The 21,739-nt window shown below is 44.3% G+C and overlaps 1 long non-coding RNA gene across 2 annotated transcripts; it reads left to right on the top strand.

Moving 5' to 3' along the window:
* Positions 1-379: 379 nt before the first annotated feature.
* Positions 380-20,438, top strand: LOC141584474 (uncharacterized). Of its 2 annotated transcripts, none has more exons than XR_012517541.1 (5): positions 380-480; positions 3,358-3,404; positions 4,691-4,910; positions 6,098-6,573; positions 20,122-20,438. It is a non-coding gene; the product is annotated as an uncharacterized LOC141584474 (long non-coding RNA). The 2 variants fall into 2 exon arrangements; XR_012517540.1 differs by having other exon boundaries at positions 380-496.
* The last annotated feature ends 1,301 nt before the right edge of the window (positions 20,439-21,739 follow it).

The following is a 21,739-nucleotide window of genomic DNA, read 5'->3' as shown; positions in this document are numbered from 1 at the left end:
AAGGAAGCCAGAAGGAAAACCGAAAAGTGGTAACAGTGATGACACTCAGATAGTAAGGCTGCGACATACCTTACAGAGAAAATATGTGTGTTTAATAAGGCAGGTGACCTTTTCTTCCTTCTGTTTTTCTGCACTTTTCAATTTTTCTATAATGAGCATTTATGGCTTCTATAATTGGAGGAAAGAAAGAACGGGGCTCAGAGAGGTTAGTTAATTAGGCCAAGGGAGCACTTGCTGTGTATTCACAGATAGGTAGTTGGGACTCAGATAGGGACAAGGGTCTTTTTCTGGAACCCAAAGCCCAGGGAGGGAGGATGCTTAGTGATAGTTTTTATTGATCTTCTCACTCACCCTGCTGACCCTCCCTGGAAGAGGAATGTGGGTGAGGTTGCTGTAACATCGTAATCCCTCTGTGTTCCACCCACACTCAGGGTGGGAGGGAGATTCTGAAGTGTTGTGTTTCTTCAGAACTAGTCAAAGGCGATTAATTCATGTGGTATATACTGTGGATGGGACTGGCTATGTAGTTTGCAGTGCTCAGTGCAAAATGAAAATGTGGCGGTCTCCAGTATGTTAAAAAACTGCTAAGAATTTCAAGACAGTGGCAGCAGAAATTGAAGTCAAGCACAGAGTCTTTCTAAATGTGGGGTCTTCTGGGACTGTCCAGGTTTTTTTCCTGTGAAACTGGCCCTGCCTGTGGACACTTCCACTGGACCCCTGTAAGCCATGCCCAGGGACGGGATGGAAAGGGAAGCTTAGAAGGCCATGATAGATGGAAGGCTTGGGCCTGCAGGGGAGCAGCAGAGGAGAGAGATTGCCACTGGTGGCTCCATCTCTGTGGCAAGTCTGAAATCCAAAAGGGGTCCTATTTGAGACCTCCCTCCCTCCCCTCCTCTCTCCTCCCTCCCTTCCTCTACTGTCTCAGTTTCTTTATTTCTACAATGAGGGGGATGGCGTTGATCTGTAGAGTCTATGTTAACTCTAAAAAAATTCTGTGATTTGGACTTTCTGTGCTCATGCAGCCTGTGTGACAGCAGCTACAAATGTGTTTCATGAGGTCTTGTGTTGAGCAGCTTCTTTCAAGCTGTAGGTCAGGGCTGTTACACAGAAGTATCATGGTGACGTTGGGGATGATGACAGTGGCTAAAAGATGTCGAGAGAGACAGTGCAAGAGAGGAAAGCATCTTCACCCTGGACCCTAATATGGAGTCACCTTTGACTAGCCAGCAAGAAAGACAAAACTTAAACTCTCCCTCTCTTATGTCGAATGTGGGTGGAACACAGTGATTCTGAAGCTGCAGAGAGTAGGAAACCATTCCCAGGGAAACGTAAACACCGAGAGCAGGTTGTGTTGGAGGAAGCGACCCTTCGCATTACAGTTGCATAAAGTATTTGGTAGGTCGGGTGAATTTTTGTATTACAGTGTTGGCAGAGATTGCCTGTGAAATTCTGGCAGGTCAAAATATGGACGCTGATCTTAAAGGAAGCTGCAGCCCTGTAGAGCAGAGGCGGAAAAAGAACAGAATGGGATGGTCAGTTTAGAGTTTTTACTGGTTCCTTCAGTGGAAGAACTGAAAATGAACATCAGGACTCTGCTATGTGTTTTGCGTGTACATATCAATACTCGGTTTCCCGCACTTCTCATTTCTAGTCTTGTTTTGTTGTCTTCAGGATGTCCGGTGGTGATGAGCTCTTCCAGGCATTGTTCTAGAGGTGGGTTCAGAACAGCTGGTCGAGATTCTGTTTTGCAGAGGGACAAGGTTATGGGTGTGAGACACATTGAATTTGCAAATGAAATTTATGAGGTGCTTTGATGACATTTTATGTGAAGATAAACCAAAAGAAAATCCTCAAGTTGTGGTGCAGAGAAACATGAGAAGAGTGATTTATGTGAGGAAATAGGAATTTGCAGGGCGGTTTTGCTTGGCTATGTGAATACATTTTTTTCATCAATATTTGGAATTTCGTGTAAATGAATTTGTGTTTATGGCCAGGTGCGGTGGCTCATGCCCGGAACCTCTTTGGAAGCTCTTTGGAACACCGAGGTGGGAGGATGGCTTGAGGTCAGGAATTTCAGACCAGTTTGGGCAACATAGCAAGACCCTGTCTCTACAAAAAAATAACAACACAAAAAAACTAACCATGTGTGGTGGTGTGTATCTATAGTTCCAGCTACTGGGGAGGCTGAGGTGGGACGATGACTCGAGCGCAGGAGCTAGAGGCTGCAGTGAGCTATGATCCCACCACTGCAGTCTAGCCTGGGTGACAGGGCAAGACACTGTCAAAAAAAAATGTGTCGGTAGTACTTTAACATTTTCTGTTTTTGAAAAGTAATATATATATTTTTTGAGACAGAGTCTCACTCCGTCAACAGGCGCCAGAGTGCAATGGTGCGACCTCGGCTCACTGCGACCTCTGCCTCTTGGGTTCAAGCAATTCTCCTGCCTCAGCCTCCTGAGTAGCTGGGACTACAGGTGTGTGCCACCACACCCAGCTAATTTTTTTGTATTTTAAGTAGAGATGGGGGGGTTTCACCATGTTGGCCAGGATGGTCTCGATCTCTTGACCTCATGATCTGCCCGCCTCGGCCTCCCAAAGTGCTGGGATTACAGGCATGAGCCACCAAGCCTGGCCAAGATTTTTGTTGTTGTTGTTCGCTTGGCCAGTCCAAAGGTCCTTTTCATTGTCATTGTGTGGGCCAGTGTTTCTCATTCCATTTCCTGTGATGCATGTATGTTTTGGGTCAACAATCCTGCGGTTATCTCTTTTCTTTAGGTTTAATGTAATTTTTCTTTTTGCATGCCAGTTTCACATTTTCTCACAGAAGTACTTGGAAAGGACTGTCATATTTAACTGTATGTATGTATGTATGTTTGAGACAGAGTCTTGCTCTGTTGCCTAGGCTGGAGTGCAGTGGCATGATCTTGGCTCACTGTAATCTCTGCCTCCCGGATTCAAGTGATTCTTGTGTCTCAGCAACCTGAGTAGCTGAGACTACAGGTGTGTGCCAGCATACCTGCCTAAGTTTTGTATTTTTTTCATAGAGACAAGGTTTCACCATGTTGGCCAGGTTGTTCTTGAACTCTTGGCCTCAAGTGATCAGCCTCCTTTGACCTACCAAAATTCTGGGATGATAGGCATGAGCCACTGAGCCTGGTCTTTATATTTAACTTAAAAACGTTTTTAAATTTATTTGCTTGTGAGACGGTGATCTCACTAGGTTGCCTAGGCTGGTCTCAAACTCCTGGGCTCAAGCGACTCTCCTGCCTTGGCCTCCAAAGTGCAAAGATTAAAGGTGTGAGCCACCACGCCCAGCCCATATTTAATGCTTGATCCAAATTTTTCTCTTTCCTTTAGGATGGAAAAATAATACACGCCAAAAGAAATTTGAGGAACAAATTCAGGTAAATTTGGTGGTTCTGACATTACTGTGGAATTAAAAGATCACTAAACACAGTCTAAGATTTAAGACTTGCCGGTGGAGAGAAAACAGATATTTTCATCTTTTTTAGGTCCTGAAGTTCAAAGGATATATGAAAATCATTTGTAATTGAAAGCATCTGTGAGACGGTAGAAGCCACAGCCTCACAGCTGGAAGGGAATTTTAACAGGTTATCCTGTTCAGTTCCTATCTTTGGTTGGACAAGACACCATCTCCATTTACCTGGTCAGAAAGCCAAGGCCCACATAAGCTAGGTGGTATACACACAGGCGCCTGTGAAGAGAGTGGGTCTGCTTTGTTGACGGTTATTTAGGTGACGCTGATAGACTGCAAAGACTGCACCAGTGATCTATCCCTGGGTGCACATTCGGTTTCTCCCATCAGTGGCTGGGGGTTTGGGGAGCTGTTTCCTGTCCCCTTGGCTGGGCAGGCTCTGTGACGTCTTTTGACTGACAGAATGTGCTTAGAGTGACACAGTGTGACTTCTCAGCCCAGACCTTCAGAGGCCTTGCAGCTTCTCTTTGGGCCATCTTTTTATTTACCTTTTCATTTATTTATTTGTTTTGAGACGTGGTCTCACTCTACCACCCAGGCTGCAATGCAGTGGCACAAATCAGAGCTCACTGCAGGCTTGATCTCCTGGGATCAAATCATTCTCCCACCTCAGCTAACTGAGTAGCTGGGACTATAGGCGCGTGCCACCATGCCCAGCAAATTTTTGTATCTTTTGTAGAGTTGGTACTTCATTGTGTTGCCTAGGCTGGTCTCTAACTGCTGGGATCAAGCGATCTGCCCACCTTGGCCTTCTGAAGTGCTGGGATTGCGGGCACGAGCCACTGCTCCTGGCCTGGGCCGCCTTGAGATCCAGCTGCTGTGTCAGGAAGCTAAGCGCAGTCAACCCACAGAATCATAAGAAATAATAAATCATTGTTTTAAGCCACCAAATTCTGGCGTAGTTTGTTATGCAGACATAGATAACCAAATGTTACGGTCAAGTGTCATTTGGAAACTTATGAATTTTGGGGTTCCTTCTCTGTGTAATCCTGCTGAAGTTTCTGTCAATTAGAGGAATTCCCTCTAATAATAAATAGTATTGATAGTAGCAGTGATAATAACAATGAACATCGTGACACAGAGTTAGGACTTGACAGGTATGGAGCTTGTAGCAAGATGAAGATGAGGAAAATAAATGCCATCGCATTTTGTGTGAACGATGAGCCGCATACCTACGCTATTTATTTCCTCAAGGCTGAGATAGATCAATGAAACAGTCCCCCAGTCTTCCTTAAGAAATGTAGACTGAATCAGCATTTACCCTCCCCTGGAAGAACGCAGGAGCCGCGCCCTTCTGGGATCCCGGCAGGGCTTGTGGGAAAGTGGAACTGGGCTGGAGTCCGGGTTTCCAGGCTGACTCTATATTCCCCCCCCTCGTCACCTGTGATGGCTGGAGAGTATCTGAAGATGACAGGTGACTCCAGGACCTACGGCTCCCTCCTTAGGAGCAGAATGGGGGAGCGGTTTGCACATGGGTGATGGTGGGAGGGTGGGCTGTCTAGCACATGGCTTGGTGAGCAGGATTTGAGACAGTAACTCCACTTTCTGGTGGTACAGACCCCTATTCCCAGCGACATGAGATGGTTGGACCCACAGCTGATTTACTGCCTTATTCCCATTCTTTATGGGTCCAGTTTTAATGAGCACCCAAGCAGAAATGCCTTGGACTCCTGGACTGTGAATAACCATTATTAATACAGGGGCAAGCTGCTTGCCGTGGAACCTTGCATATTTCCATATTAATAACGCCATAAACTCCCCCAAAATGACGTCTCAGCCACTCGAAATGCAGAGGCTCGCTTCTGTGCACACAGGGGCTGAGGATGGGGTCAGTGAGCTCTGGAAGGAGCAGCACAGCGGGCCCTGCCCAGGAGCCCAGAGCCTGGGTCCACACTCCCCTTGCCCAGCTCCCTTTTCTCCCACGTGAGTTCCCGTGGGATCTACCTCTGGGGAGCATGTAGCAGATTCCATGGTGCGACCGGAGGAGGGTTAGGAAGTTCTGTCTGCTTTCAGATATCTTCCACATGAGCCTATCAATTTGTCTGAGATTCCATCATTTAAAAACCCAATTAACCTGAACCTTCAAGTTACTCCAAACTCCTGGATTCCTATGTGAAAAGGCAAATACCTTAGGGACAGAGTGTACAGATTTCATCAGTTTTCAGCAATAGGCTGTTGGCAAGTAACGTCATTGATTCACGTGACATATTTGCTGAGCATCTACTGTGTTCTAGGAGCTGGGAATCTGGTGGTGAACAAAACACACAAAATCCATGCCCTTCAGAAGTTTCAAGTGGAGGGAGATAAACGGCAAACAAACAAATATGTCAAACTTGTAGCATGCCAGACGGTGAGAAGCGTGGCATGAAATAAATCCGGGAGGAGAGTGGGGAGTGCAGCTGAGGGGAACTTGTGGAGTCGTTTCCCACAGGGCAGTTGGCCAAGAGCAGATCCTTGGAAGATTCTCTTCAGGGACAGAGGTGCCTGGGAGAGGGCACATTTGGGGCCACTCCTCCACATAGAATGGCTTCCTCTCCCCTAGGTCAGGTTTCAGGGGAAGAGAGATCTCAGAAAGAAATCATGTCTCTCTTCTCTTTCCAGCCAGTGTCCTTAGCTTGCGAAGCTTGGATAATGGCCGGAGCCCTGAGACCCCTTGGCCCCTCCTCAACCCCAGGTCTTCAAAAGCCCAACACATTTTTGTCATTTCTGTGGTTTCCCAGGGAGTCTCACTCTTCTGCTTCAAGCTGCTGGGTTTGACTCTGAGGAGTTTCTGTGCAGCTACAAAGATCCTGATGTGAGACACACTGTCTCTTCAGAGCGCCCCACCCCATCTCACCAGAATAAACGCTAACCAGGGCTGCCACAGCAAAGTGCCTTGACTGGGTGACTTCAACAACAGATTTACTTTCTCACAGTTCCGGAGGCAGGTGTCCAGCATCAAGGTGATGGCAGGGTATTCCTTCTTCGGCCTCTCTCCTTGCCTCGCAGAGGGCGGTCTTCTCCGCGTCTTTCCAAGATCTCTGCTCCGCCTGTCAGTGTTCTACTTCCTCTTCTCATGGAGGCACCGGTCATGTTGGGTGAGTGCCCACCCCTGTGACCTCATTTTAACTCAGTTATCTTTATAAAGACTGTTTTTAGACATAGTCCCATTCTGAGGTACTGGGCGTTAGCATTTCAACACGTGGATTTTGGGGGGACGCAGCTCAGCCCATAGGATGAGCAACTTGCCCTTTGCAGAAGGTCCATGTGGGAGAGGAGGAGGCGCTTGCTCCACACTCTCCATGGCAACTGCTCAGTCTCTGGGTATTTGGTTCTTTGACAGTCCCATCCTGGCCCTTCCACCAGCAGGCTTTTCCCTTTTCAGTTTTGGATTGCTGATTTTTGCCCACGTCCAGCCTCACTCACTGTTCTTTTTCCTTGCTCCCCAAAGGCTATTGCTGGCCTCCTCTTCTCCCGTCTTTGCCTCTGGAAGCTCCTGATTATGAGAGGGAGCTTCCCCCTTCTTCTAATGGAGAGGTGTCGGCTGACACCCAGAACACAAAATTGGCTTCCTCCCCAAATAGTGACCCGAGCGCTTTTCCAGCACCTCAGCACTCTTCCTGGGGACTTCTCATGCCTGCCACTGGAGTAGCAGCATCATCACCAACTTAGTTGTGGAAGTCACTGCTGGTGGACACCGGATTTCATTGGGGAAGCAATGACCCTGTTAAAAATGCTCATTTTAAGGCCGGGTACGGTGGCTCACGCCTATAATCCCAGCACTTCGGGAGGCTGAGGTGGGCAGATCACCTGAGGTCAGGAGTTTGAGACTAGTCTGGCCAACATGGTGAAACCCTGTCTCTACTAAAAATACAAAAATTAGGGAGCATGATGGTGGGTGCCTGTAATCCCAGCTACGGAGGAGGCTGAGGTGGGAGAATCACTTGAACTCGGGACACGGAGGTTGCAGTGAGCCGAGTTTGCACCATTGCACTCTGCCTGGGTGACAGAGTGAGACTCTGTCTAAAAAAAAATGCACATCTTCCAGGACTCCCTTGCAGGTTGGGGGGGCATGTGATACCATTCTGGCTAATAAGGTGGGAGTGGAAGTCACCAGGTAGTGCTCTGGGAGAACTGGAAAACGGACATGTGTTCACTAGCAAAATCTTTGGTCCTTTGCAATCTGCGTCTTCCAGCCTGGGATGAGAATGCAGCAGCCACTGTCCATGACCTGCATGTTGACAACCAAATGTTAGGGCTGACAGGGAAGGAAAGAAGAAGGAAGGGGGTCTTTGGTAATATCTCTGAGCACTAGCCCTAGGCAACTACTTCTAGATGTCTTGCTGCATGAGACAAATGATTCCCTATTTGTTAAGGCAGATTTTTGGTTTTGAGGCATTCAACCAAACGCAGTCCTGACTAATACACTATTGGGATTGGGTATTTGTGGTTCAGTAGAGCAACAATCAGCTACAGAGGCAGGAAGAAAACCATGTTGGTCAGACTGGTCTCGAACTCTGACCTAAGGTGATCCACCCTTATCGACTTCCCGAAGTGTTCGGATTACAGGTGTGAGCCACCGTGCCCGGCCTAGGAATAACTTTATGACCTTGGGTTAGGCAACTATTTCTTAGCTACAACAAAAATGCAATCCACAAAGAAAAAGTAGATAAACTAGACTTCATTAAAATTAATTTTTTTTGTACTTCAAAGTAGACTATAAAGGAAGTGAAAATACATGAGACAAAATATTTGCAAATTACGTATCTGATGAGATCAGGTGCATTCAGGTGGTATGGCCGTAGAATGAAAATTGCATATCTGATAATAATCTAGTCTCCAGAATATATAAAAAATTCTTACAAGGCAATAACAAAAACACAATTAACCAATTAAAAAGTGGACAAGAACTCTACATAGGTATTCCTCCAAAGAAGGACCAAATAAAGACATGAAAAGAAGTTCCTATTATTAGCTACCAGGGAAATGCAGATCAAAACTTCAATGAGATACCACTTCACACCTGCTAGGATGGCTACAGTAATAAAGACTGATAATAAATGTGGGCAAGAATGTGGAGAAATTGGAACCCTCATACACTGCTAATGGGAATGTAAAATGGCATAGCCACTTTGCAAAAACAGGATGGCAGTTCTTCAGATGGTAAACATGGAATTAGATATCTATCTATAATTGATGAATGGATAAACAATATGGGATATCAATTGTTATTCACCTATAAAAAGGAGTAAAAAATTGATAAATGCTACAACATGGATGAGCCTTGAAAAGATGATGTTAAATGAAAGAAGCCAGCTATAAAAGGCCACGAACTCTCTGATTTCATTGCTATGAGATGTCCAGAATGGGTGCCTCCTTAGAGACAGAAAGTAGATTAGTGGTTGCCTGTGGTTGAGGGCCCTGGAGAGGTGCTGGCAAAAGGGTGCTGGGTTTCTTTTTGGGTTAATAAATGTATTCTATAACTGACTGTGGTGATGGGTACTCAACTCTGTGAATATGCTAAAAGCCATTGAATTGTACACTTTAAATGGAAAACTTCTATGTGATGTGAATTATATCAACAAAACTGTTAAAAAAAAATGAAATGTCAGTGAAGCGTCTGTATGCATGCTCCAGGAAAGACTGGCCGACCTGCACTTTGTGAATCCACAGCCCCTGTTAGGAGGATGTTTGAGGCTATTTGGAACATATCAGTGTCGAATTTGTTCCTGTGTTTCGAGAGGCCCCTACCTCTCCTGTCGAGGGATGGCTTCCCTCTCTCAGGGCGTTCAGGCTGCTCTGCTGTCTGCATGTGTCTTCCTCCATAGACTGGTCCAGAAGACTGGCTAGGATACTTGAAACTTGAAGAATGACACAGTGGTGAATTCTCTGGGTTTTCTTTCTTTCTTTCTCTTTCTTTCTTTCTTTCTTTCTTTCTTTCTTTCTTTCTTTCTTTCTTTTTCTTTCTTTCTGTCTTTCTTTCTGTCTTTCTTTCTTTCTTTCTTTCTTTCTTTCTTTCTTTCTTTCTTATTATCGTACTTTTAAGTTCTGGGATACACGCGCAGATAGTACAGGTTTGTTACATAGGTATCAACATGCCATGGTGGTTTGCTGCACACATTAACCCATCATCTACATTAGGTATTTGTCCTAATGTTATAATGTTATCCCTCCCCGAGATCCTCACCCACTGACAGGCCCTGGTGTGTGATGCTCCCCTCCCTGTGTCCATGTGTTCTCATCGTTCAGTTCCCACTTATGAATGAGAACATGTGGTGTTTGGTTTTCTGTTCCTGTGTGACTCTGGATTTTCTTTTTGCCTCCCTTATATTCTAGATGAGAAGCTGGGGGAAGTGTCAACCTGAAACCATTAACAGGCACAGAAAAAAAATAAAAAGCCCCAAGAAAAGCCTGTTTACTCTAGCCAAAGGACCAAGAAATGGGCATCCAAGAAGATGAAACCTGCCTGATTCCAGCCAAACACAGAAAGAAAAACTGCTCCCTATGCCCACCCCGGCCCCATGGTGTTTGTGGGGCTGAGTGGGGAACTGCATTTCTGGCCCCACCTGGAGGGCGTGAACTTACACCTGAACCTGGTGACAATGAGGTGATGAGTGTGTGGGCTCAGTTTCTGCTGCTGTCAGCGGGCCCCAGCTGGGAGATGAACTTTCACTCCTACTTTGGCCTTCATGCTCTCTCTAAATAGGGTGACTGCGTACAGAAAAGAAAGAAAAAAGGTTAAGTAGGATCTAGAGTCTTAACACACAGTGTCCTTCTGAGGAACGTGGTTTTGCCAAAAACCAGGAAAATCTGTTTGAATGAGAAAAGGTAATCAGCAGATGTCAACACAGTGATGATACAGAAATTAGATGGTAAAGCAGCCATCATTAAAATACTACAATAAGCAATGACAAACATGTTTGAAACAAATGAAAGAAAGGCTTAGGAAGGAAACTGAAGATATAAGGAAAAACAAATGAAAAGTTTAGAACTAAAAAATATAATAACTGAAATAAAAAACTCAGTGTGTGCATTCAATAGCAGAATGAATATAAAAGATGAAAGAATCAGTGAACTCAAAGACAGAACAATAGAAATTATCTGATTTGAACAACAGTGGGGAAACAGATGGAAATGACAAGAGCCTCAGGGATCTGTGGGACAGAGCAAAAGATCTAATATTTGTATTACTGGAATTCCAGAAGGAGATAAGGAAGTATGGGCTGAAAAATGATTTGGAGAAATGATGATTGAAAACTTTCCAAATTTGGCAAAAGACACAAACCAAATATGGAAAAAGACACAAACCAAGAAGCTGAGTGAAGCCCAGACAAGATAAGCCCAAACAAATCCATACCAGAATCATCAATCAAAAACTAAAGACTAAGGACAAAGAAAAATCTTGAAAGCATCTAGAGAGATAAGGCATTAACTGTAAAGAGCTGATGGAGGATTTTTTTTTTTTTGTAAGCGAACATTGAGGTCAGAAGGAAGAGGAACATTTTTCAGGTAAAATGCTGATTTGCTCCAAAATATATTTTTCTGCTGCCTTAAACTCACACTTTTTTTTTAAAATTCTTGTTGCCTAGACTGGAGTGCAATGGCACCATCTTGACTCACTGCAACCTCCGTCTCCTGGGTTCAAGTGATTCTCTTGCCTCAGCCTCTCAAGTAGCTGGGATTATAGGCGCACATCACCACACCCAGCTATTTTTTTGTATTTAGTAGAGATAGGGTTTCACCATGCTGGTCAGGCTGGTCTCGAACTCCTGACCTCAAGTGACCCACACGCCTCGGCCTCCCAAAGTGCTGGGATTACAGGCAGCTCACACCATCCTTAATTCCTTTATTTAAGCATTATCTTCTCCATGAGCATTACTCATAAATTGCAGTCTCATCTTTTTAGTGGAAGTGTTAACTTTTAAAATTAAAACTATGTTTTAATTCTTAAAAATAATTACTGTGATTAAATGTCTTAACTTTTCTAAGTGTTTATTGCTAAGCTATGGAGAATCTATTATTTTGAAAATTTAGCTTGTATTGTAGCTACATTGCTGAATTCCTATGAATTCTAATAGTTTTAGAGCTTATTATTTGTAACTTGTAGATAAACAAAATATCAGCCAACAATGCATTTTTCTCTGTGCCATTCTAAAATGTCCAATTCTTATTTCCATTTCATGTATTTATAGTATTGGTTAAAAAAATCTAGAAAAGGGTAATAATAATTGTTGTAGGAAGTAGTCTTGTTCTGTTTTTAATTTTAACTAGTAGTGTTTTCTAAAGTGTGTTTCATGGGGTTCTAAGGTTTCTGAATGTTTTAGGTAATGCTTGTTAAACAGATATATACATATATTTTAAAACACTGCACAATTTCTGAGTCTTAGGTAGGCTGGTACTCACTGTGGGTTTTCAGGAGGTGAGGTTGGCAGGCAAGGTTCCCTCCCCCTTTTCGCTGTATTTGTAGTCTTTCAGGCATCAGACGTTGGATAGTTGGCCCTCCAAATCTCATGCTGAAATTTGATCTCCAACATTAAAGGTGGGGCCTGTTGCCGGGTGTTTGGTGCCCGGAGGTGGACCCCTCGTGAAGAGCTTGGTGCTGTCCTTGTGGTAACGAGTGAGTTCCAGCTCTATTGGTTCTCGTGAGCACTGGTTGTGAAAAGAACCTGGCGTTTCCTCCCCATCTCTCTCTTCCTTCTTCTCTTGCTATGTGATGCCTGCTCGCTTTTCCCTTCTGCCATGAGTGGAAGCAGCCTGAGGTGTTCACTAGAAGCAGATACTGGCATTATGCTTCTGATACAGTCTTCAGAATTGTGAGGCAGTTACACCTCTTTTTATTTTTTGAGATGGAGTCTCACTCTGTCTCCCAGGCTGGAGTGCATTGGCACAATCTTGGCTCACTGCTACCTTCGCCTCCCAGGTTCAAGCGATTCTCCTGCCTCAGCTTCCTGAGCGGCTGGGATTACCAGCACGTGCCACCACGCCCAGCTAATTTTTGTATTTTTAATAGCAATGGGGTTTCATTATGTTGGTCAGGCTGGTCTCGAACTCCTGACCTCATGATCTGCTCACCTTGGCCTCCCAAAGTGCCGGATTACAGGCGTGAGCCACCGTGCCCAGCCACCTCTTTTCTTTACAAATTACCCAGCCGCAGGTAACCTTTTCTAGCAACGCAAATGGACTAAGACGGTTGTCTAGGGATACACTTGGGGAAATGTTAGAATTTCCCTGGGATGTATGCTGCAACCAGTTGGGTTGAAACGATCTTCTCTGTATTAAAAGAAGTATCTTCCTAGTTCTGAAATATTCACTTCAGTTCTCTTTGGCTCGTGGAATTGGACTGGGAGAGTCCAGTGATTAAAATGAAGTGATTCTTTTTATCCTCATCTTATCAAACTGTTTTTAAATAAACTGGTATTAGCTTTAAAACTAAACAAGAACCAGCCGGGTGTGGTGGCTCAAGCCTGTAATCCCAGCACTTTGGGAGGCCGAGGTGGGTGGATCACGAGGTCAAGAGATCAAGACCATCCTGGTCAACATGGTGAAACCCCGTCTCTACTAAAAATACAAAAAATTAGCTGGGCATGGTGGTGCGTGCCTGTAATCCCAGCTACTCAAGAGGCTGAGGCAGGAGAATTGCCTGAACCCAGGAGGCGGAGGTTGCGGTGAGCTGAGATCGCGCCATTGCACTCCAGCCTGGGTAGCAAGAGCGAAACTCCGTCTCAAAAAAAAAAAAAAAAAAAAAAAAAATTAAACAAGAACCCATGAAATACAAATACTTCTGGAGAGAGAACATCTTCAGTATGGATTTGATCAGAATTGTTCTCTATGAGGAAGGGAGGTGCCATCTGAGAGTTCCCGTGTGTGCCGGGAGCTGAAAGAGGAAGCCAGGATCAAGGTAGGGTTTGAGGCACGTCACTGAGTGGCTGACATCATTTTGCTGCTTGATCGGCTGCCAGCCAGAGGCCGTTAGGGATCTGGGCTTCTTTCTGCCCATTTCAATTATAGCCAGATTCACCGTCAGCAAGTTGAGTGAAAATCTTTCAGGCCAGTTGTTCAGACATTTGCTGGATGATATCAAATATTCCAATCACATTTTTGGCATTCAACAAATTCAATTTTTATGTAAAATTATCTCCTAACTCTTCAGAAAGCTGTTTTTTTTTTTCCGTCTAAGAAGGTACAAGTTCAACATTCCTTTTCAAATGAATATAATTTCTTGAAAGCCAAAAATTACAGCTTTTGATGACGTTTTTCTTTCCTTATGATGAAATACCTCTGATCTTGGGTGATTTAGTGGCAGTATTTGAATCCTTTCTGTTTTCTTCCCCCCTCCCATTCCTTCTTCCCTCTTTCTCTCTTTATTTATTCATTATTTATTTATTTATTTATTTATTTATTTATTGTTGTACTTTAGGTTCTGGGATATATGTGCAGATCATGCAGGACTGTTGCATAGGTACATACATGGCAAGGTGGTTTGCTGCCTCCATCCCCCCATCACCTATACCTGGCATTTCTCCCCACATTACCCCTCCCCAATCTCCCCATCCCCTGCTGTCCCTCACTAACAAACCCCAGTGTGTGATGCTGCCCTCCCTGGGTCCATGTGTTCTCATTGTTCAACACCCACCTATGAGTGAGAACATGCGGTGTTTGATTTTCTCTTCTTCCCTCTTCCTCTTTCTTCTTTACTTCCTTTCTTCCTGGGACAGGGGCATTAGGAGGGGAAATCGTCTTTTCTGAAATCATCTTTTCAAAATGGCTTAATTAAAATCACCAATAGGTAGGATCTAGGAGATCCACCAAACAAAAGAAGTAACAACAGCAGCAGCCACTCCCCCTCCTAATATGCCTGTTTACTAAGCACTTTCAGGTAAGAGTGCTTTGCATGCATCATCATATGTGAGCCTCACAACGTTTCTGTGAGCAGGACTTATCCATAGATCTGAGGAAACAGAGGTTAAGCAATTCACTCAAGATCACACAGTTAGTAAATAACAGAGCCAGAACTTGAATCCTTGCGTCTTCCACTATCTACTCCAACCAGCTAAATTTATTGTACAAGTTAGAAATAATGAGCAACTTCAAATTAAGGGATTTCCTTTGAGTGAAGAAAAAAAAAAAATGAGTCTGTTGATACTTTGGTGGAAAGAGAGAGAGAGAGAGAGCAGGGGAAAGGGGAAGAAATTTCAGAAGAAATGAACCAACAGATGATCTGATGTCAGAACTTGGGGGGATTTCACTCCCTTCATTTTACTAGCAAGGAAACTGAGGCCCAGAGAGGGGAGGGGCCCACTCTTGGTTGCAGCAGATGTGGGGTCAGAGTCTGGTGTGGAGTCCAGGGCTGGTGGTTGCCAACCCAGTCCTCCTCTCCTTCCATCTCACCAGGCTGCCTTCCCAGTAATATATGGTTTAAGGCTCCAATTTAGTTGTTTTTAGAATTTCAAAGCCATTAGAAATTCCAAGTGATGGAATGAAATTAATGAGAGTCTATTTTCACTTTCATTAAAATTTTTTTTTTTTAATTTTCCTTTAATTTCTGGGGTACATGTGCAGCTCATGCAGGGTTTTGCATAGGTGCATACATAACCAGGTGGTTCGCTGCCTCTGTTTCCCCTTCATCTATATCCGGCATTTCTCCGCATGCTATCCCTCGCCACCCTCCCCGCCCCACACTGTCCCTCCCCTAGCTCCACCCCCCACTGACCCCAGTGTAATACTCCTCTCCCTGAGTCCACATGTTCTCGTTGTTCAACACCTGCCTATGTGTGAGAATATGTGTTGTTTGGCTTTCTGTTCTTGTGTCAGTTTGCTGAGAATGATGGTTTCCAGATTCATCCATGTCCCTACAAAGGACACGAGCTCATTGTTTTTTATGGTTGCGTAGTATTCCATGGTGTATGTGTGCCACATTTTCCTTGTCCAGTCTATCATTGATGGGCATTTGGGTTGGTTCCAGATTTTTGCTATTGCACACAGGGCTGCAATGAACATAGGTGTGCATGTGTCTTTATAATAGAACAATTTATAGTCCTTTCGGTATATACCCAGTAATGGGATTGCTGGGTCAAGTGGAATTTCTATTTGTAGATCCTTGAGAAATTGCCACACTGTCTTCCACAATGGTTGAGCTAATTTAGTGAATGAGAGGTTCTTATGTTGCCCAGGTTGGCCTCAAATGCATAGCCTCGCCTCCTCAAGCACCAGGACAACTGGCAGGAGCCACCTCGGCCCCCTATTTTCACTTTCAAAAAGTGGGAGAAACTCCCAGACTTTCTACTGCAGCTTGAGGACATGACTTGTAGTTCTATTTACATTTACAGCTCAGCTTCTGTTTCACATCTCAGAAACTTGGCCCCGATCAAAGCTGAGCAGTTCCGTTTCTTCTGTCATTCAAAGATCATTGTGGTATTTTGTTTTATCTTCTCGGTTGAGGTCAAAGCCAACTGACTTGGTACATACTGGGAACTTCCTCACTAAGGAATCTAGATGGATGCTGCTAGGTCTGTTGTAGAACCAGACACAATTTCTCCTTTCTGGGATTACCCCCACCCCCAATTTTGGGATTTTATGGATTCTATGACATTCTGGGCTTCTGCCTGGCATGGGGTTCAGTTTCAGCCACACCACTTAGTGTGTGTGTATGTGTGACTTTTATTAATCACAACAGCAAACACTGTTAATAGCATTTATTTTGTATCAGATAATATTCTCTAGCACTCCCTGTATATTAACTCATTTATACTTTTTTTTTTTTTTTTGAGACGGAGTTTTCGCTCTTGTTACCCAGGCTGGAGTGCAATGGCGCGATCTTGGCTCACCGCAACCTCCGCCTCCTGGGTTCAGGCAATTCTCCTGCCTCAGCCTCCTGAGTAGCTGGGATTACAGGCACACGCCACCATGCCCAGCTAATTTTTTGTATTTTTAGTAGAGACGGGGTTTCACCATGTTGACCAGGATGGTCTCGATCTCTTGACCTCATGATCCACCCGCCTCGGCCTCCCAAAGTGCTGGGATTACAGGCTTGAGCCACCGCGCCCGGCAACTCATTTATACTTTTAACAACCTTCTCAGGCTGATTAATAGCTCCCCAACGAGGTTCACATTCTAATCCCTGGAACCTGTGAGTATGTTGGCTTAGATGGCAGAAGGGACTTTGCAGGTATAATAGAATAAAAGGTTTTTTTTTTTTTTTTTTTTTTTTTTTTTTTTTTTTTTTTTTTTTTAAGAGATAAGGGTCTTGCTATATTGTCCAGGCTGGTCTTGAACTCCTGGGCTCAAGTGATCCTCCCTCCTCGGCCTCCCAATGTGCTGGTATTACCGGCATTAGCCACAACACCTGGCTGAATTAAGAATCTTGAGATGGGAAGATTGCTCTAGATTTGGGTGGGCTAAATGTAAACATGAGGGTCCTTTATGAGAAGGAGGGAGGATGTCAGGGAGAAGAGAAGATGCTGCCATTGAAGATGGAGGAAGGGGCTGGGAGCAGCTTCAGAAAGCAGAAGCAAGGATCACATCTACCCCTGCAGCCTCTGGAAGAAACCAGCCCTGTGGATTTTAGTTCCATAACATTCTATTTGGGCCTCTGACTTTCAGAACTATAAAAGACAAAATTTGTGTTGCTTTAAGCCAGTACATTTGTTGTAATTTGTTACAGCAGCTACGGGAAAAGAATCCAGGTAAGTTCTATTACCATCTTCATTTTACCTATGAGGAGACTGAAGCTCAAGCCCAAGGCCACAGAGTCAGAAAATGGCACAACTTGGAACAACACTTTTCTCTCTGGCTCCAGAATTGGTCCATTTGACTAATACGATGTCTGAACAAAGGCGAGTTACTTAACTTTCATCATCCTCAGCTTTCTCATCTCTGTTAATCATCATATTACTGGATAAGAGGACTAAGTGAGATATAATGCATAATATCCTAGGTTGGGTCGTGGTAATGATGATGGTGACAACAGTAAAAGCTGCCACTTGTGAGGCGCAGGAGGTTGGCAGGAGAGTGTGGAATAGGGAAAGATCTGGAATGTTTCCCAAAGGGGCTTTTTTTTTTTGAGACAGAGTCTTGCTCTGTCACTCAGGCTGGAGTACAGTGGTGTGATCTTGGCTCACTGCAACCCCCGCCTCCTTGGTTCAAGCAATTCTCCTGCCTCAGCCTCCAGAGTAGCTGTGGGCGCCCGCCACCATGCCTAGCTAATTTTTTTTATTTTTAGTAGAGACAGGGTTTCACCATATTGGCCAGGCTGGTCTCGAACTTCTGACCTCATGATCTACCCACCTTGGCCTCCCAAAGTGCTGGGATCACAGGCATGAGCTGCTGCACCCGGCCCTCAAAGGTGGCTTCTGCTGGTGTCTTCTGCTCTTCCTTTGGCTTTGTTCTCAGCAGTCAAATGCCTCTTTTCGAATTTCCACCTTAGCAGCTCTCCTCACACGCCAGCTCCTTGTCCCAGCTCTGCACACATATTCACGACTAGTTCAATTTTTATTTTTGAGACAGAGTCTAACTCTCTCACCCAAGCTAGGGTGCAGTGGCATGATCTAGTCTCACTGCAACCTCCATCTCTTGGGTTCAAGCAATTTTCCTGCCTCAGCTTCCCAAGTAACTGGGACTACAGGCATGCACCACAATGTCCGGCTAATTTTTGTAATTTTAGTAGAGATGGGGTTTCACCATGCTGGCCTGGCTGGTCTTGAACTCACGGCCTCAAGCAATCAGCCCACCTTGGCCTCCCAAAGTGCTGGGATTATAGGCATGAGCCACCACTCTCGGCCCCTAACTCAAATTTTTAACCAGCTCTTTTATGCCAAAATCCAGGGGCAGGGCAGAATCCACATAGGGGACTGTCATTGTGCCAAGGCTGACGGAGGCCTTTGGGACACTCTGCTTGCTGTCCCAACAGCCCCTGGGCAAGCTGAAAGTTCAGACCCAAGTTCAGAGAGAGGTGCTAACGTCAGAATGGGGAAAGGACATTTTGAGAAAAAAGACCAAAAGTGGATACATATGCATATATGGAACTTATTTTCCATCATAAAAGGACTCTACATTCATTGTACAAAATATAGATGTGTATTAAGAGTAAATGTCTCCCATAATCTTACTAGAGAGAATCACTGTTAATATTTTCTATGTGTTTTCTTTCTTTCTTTCTTTCTTTTTTTTTTTTTGAGACGGAGTTTGCCCAAGCTGGAGTGCAGTGGTGCTATCTCGGCTCACTGCAACCTCCGCCTTCCAGATTCAAGTGATTCTCCTGCCTCAGCCTCCTGAGTAGCTGGGATTACAGGCACCTGCCACCATGCTCAGCTAATTTTGTAATTTTAGTAGAGATGGGTTTCACCATGTTAGTCAGGCTCATCTCAAACTCCTGACTTTAGGTGATCCACTGGCCTCAGCCTCCCAAAGTGCTGGGATTACGGGAGTGAGCCATTGCACCTGGCCAGAGAGAATCACTGTTAGTATTTTCTGTGTATTTTCTACTAATCTTTTTTTTCTGCATGTATAAATACTGTGAACAGTTTCGTGTCTTTTCTTTTTGCAGTTAACAGTATATTGTGATCACTGCTTTATAACATTAAATTGTATTCCAAAGATGTTATTTTTATTAGTTCTTATAAGATATTCTATTTATATTCCATTCTCTTTATATATAGATGGAAACCAAGAATGAGTCTCACTAGTATTTTAAAGATTTCTTATAACTTTCTTGTTGATTATTTGGGCCAATTTTTTTTTTTTTGGTAGAGCAAGAACCCAGCAGAACGGAGTTTCGAGAGCAGGATGGAGAAGAGGTTGAGAAAGTGAGTCTCGTTGGACAGGGGCTGTGCGTGTGTGTGCCTTTGTGGAGTGAAGAGGTGTGACCTCGATATCCAGAAGTCCCCCCATATGCCATCCATGGGGCTTCCCGAATTCCACCATTGCATTTCAGAAGCTATTCAGTTGAAGAAGCTGCATAAAGCTTGTTCTGAGACGTGGCTTTTTGTGGGCTGAAGCCAAATACAGCAAAACAAAGAAACAAGGTTTACAATCTTTCTGATTGGTTTCCTCTTTTTTTTTTTTTTTTTTTTTTGAGACAGAGTTTGGCTCTTGCTGCCCAGGCTGGAGTTTAATGGCATGGTCTTGGCTCACTGCAACCTCCACCTCTTGGGTTCAAGCAATTCTCCTGCCTCAGCCTCTAGAGTAGCTAGGATTATAGGCATCCACCACCGTGCCTGGCTAATTTTTTGTATTTTAATAGAGATGGGGTTTCACCATGTTGGCCAGGCTGATCTTAAATTCCTGACCTCGGGTGATCCACTTGCCTTGGCCTCCCAAAGTGCTGGGATTATAGGCGTGAGCTCCCGTGCCCGGCTGGGTTTCCTCATTTTCCTTAGGCATGAAATTTGAAGTCATTAATAATAACTTCCCAAGATGCATTTTTTTTCCCCCAAAAGTATGAGAAGGCTCCAGTTTGGAACAAGTGCTGAGATGGACGTTGAGATAGGGTCAAGTTCCGGGCTGCCTTTGCACCTGGGCTTATCTTTAACCTAGCTTGTGGTAGCCAAAAGGCGACCCCTTAATCAACCATGCCTCCCAGTATTTCTTCCCTGGTATAGTCCTGTTCCCTTGAATCCAGGCTAGACCTGTGACTTGATTTTGACCCACAGAATGCAACAGAAGAGACTGCGTGGCTTCTGAGGTTGCAGTTTTTGGGAGAAGTCATCTACCATTGATGACAGACAGCAGTGCAGAAGCCAAACCAGCCATGTGGAGAGGCTACCTGGACAGAGGCACAGGGCCAGCACCAGCTGCGGAGCCAGACACGTGAGTGAAGAAGTCATCTTTGATGTACAGCCAAGTCGGGCCTTCAGATGACTCAACTTCAGACTGCAACCACATGAAAGATCCTAAGTAAAAGCCTCCCAGGTGATCCCAGTTAACCCACAGTGCTGAAGGGGATAAGAATAAATATTGTTTTAAGACACTAAGTTAACCCACAGTGCTGAAGGGAATAAGAATAAATTACTGTTTTAAGCCACTAAGTTTTGTGGGGCCTTGTGGCGTAGCAATAGATTAGCCAAACTAATTTATTGCAAGGTATTCTAGGCGTCTGTTGAGCTCAGGAAACTGGGAATTCCTTCAAGGCAGGGCCTGCGTTTTAGTATTTTTGTTCTTGTGAGAGCTAAATCCTTCGGCATGGAGAGGCAAACCTGGAATGTTCAATCAGTACTTTGTTAAAAGTCCTGGGATAAAAGAAGCAAATGTAGAGAAGTGTATGAAATGTGAATCTATCCACAAAATGTATCTTATTCATTTTCTGCTGTGGTCCACCACGGATGCTTCTATTCCAGGCACTTGACCAGCTTCTACGTGACAGTGGCCATTTTTTTTTTCTTTATATACGTTTGAAAAAGTAAATAAGCTGATTTAAAATAATTGGTTTAAAATGGAAAGAGACAAAAGTCTTCCTCTCATCTCCATCCACAGCCCTCTGATTCCCTCCTAAAAGCTCTAATAATACCAGTTTCTTGTGTACCCTCCTGAAAACATTTGATCACCTATACAACCGTTTTATATATGCATATGCTATACAACTATCTGCACATATATGTAATAAATATGCTGATGTACGCTAGCATACCATGTGTACTTTTCCCATGTAATGATATATTTTGGAGATCTGCCCATATCATTCTTTTTTTGTGGCTACCTAGTATTTTGTTGTATCATTGTATTACAATTTATTTAATATCCTCTTGTTGAGAGACATTTAGAATATTGCCAATATTTTGTTATTAAAAACAACACAGCTATAAATACCACATGTTATAATATTACAACTTACATCAGTACTGTTTCACATGTGTGTATTCCTCTGGCGGATGTATTCCTAGGAGTGACATTATTGGGTCTGGCTGTCTGAATTCATGGTCCTCATGGGAGATGGGGCTTTTTCCGGAGAAACTCCATCTGGGCACTAAATGCCCAGACACAGCACACACACTTAGGGATGCCTGCAGCCACAGCAGGATCTGTTAGGCTTTGAGATTCTGATTTCCTCCCCAACAGACCGAGGCAGGGAGCGCTGGTTGGTGAGTTTGTGCGAAGGGCCAGAGAGTGAGGGGCCTGGGAGGGCGCTGGCCTAGAAAGATGGACCACTGCCCTCTTCTTTAGGGTGGAAACCAGGGAGTTATTTTCTGGTGTACAGCTGAGTTCACCTGGTTACTGGGGTGGCACAGGACTGAGCTCCTTGCTGAATCTTACCCATCAATAAACTTTCTAAAG

The sequence above is a fragment of the Saimiri boliviensis genome, chromosome 5 (assembly GCF_048565385.1).
Source record: "Saimiri boliviensis isolate mSaiBol1 chromosome 5, mSaiBol1.pri, whole genome shotgun sequence".
NCBI lineage: Eukaryota > Metazoa > Chordata > Mammalia > Primates > Cebidae > Saimiri > Saimiri boliviensis.
The sequence above is the reverse complement of the archived record's forward strand: the minus strand, read 5'-3'. Positions and strand labels throughout refer to the sequence as shown.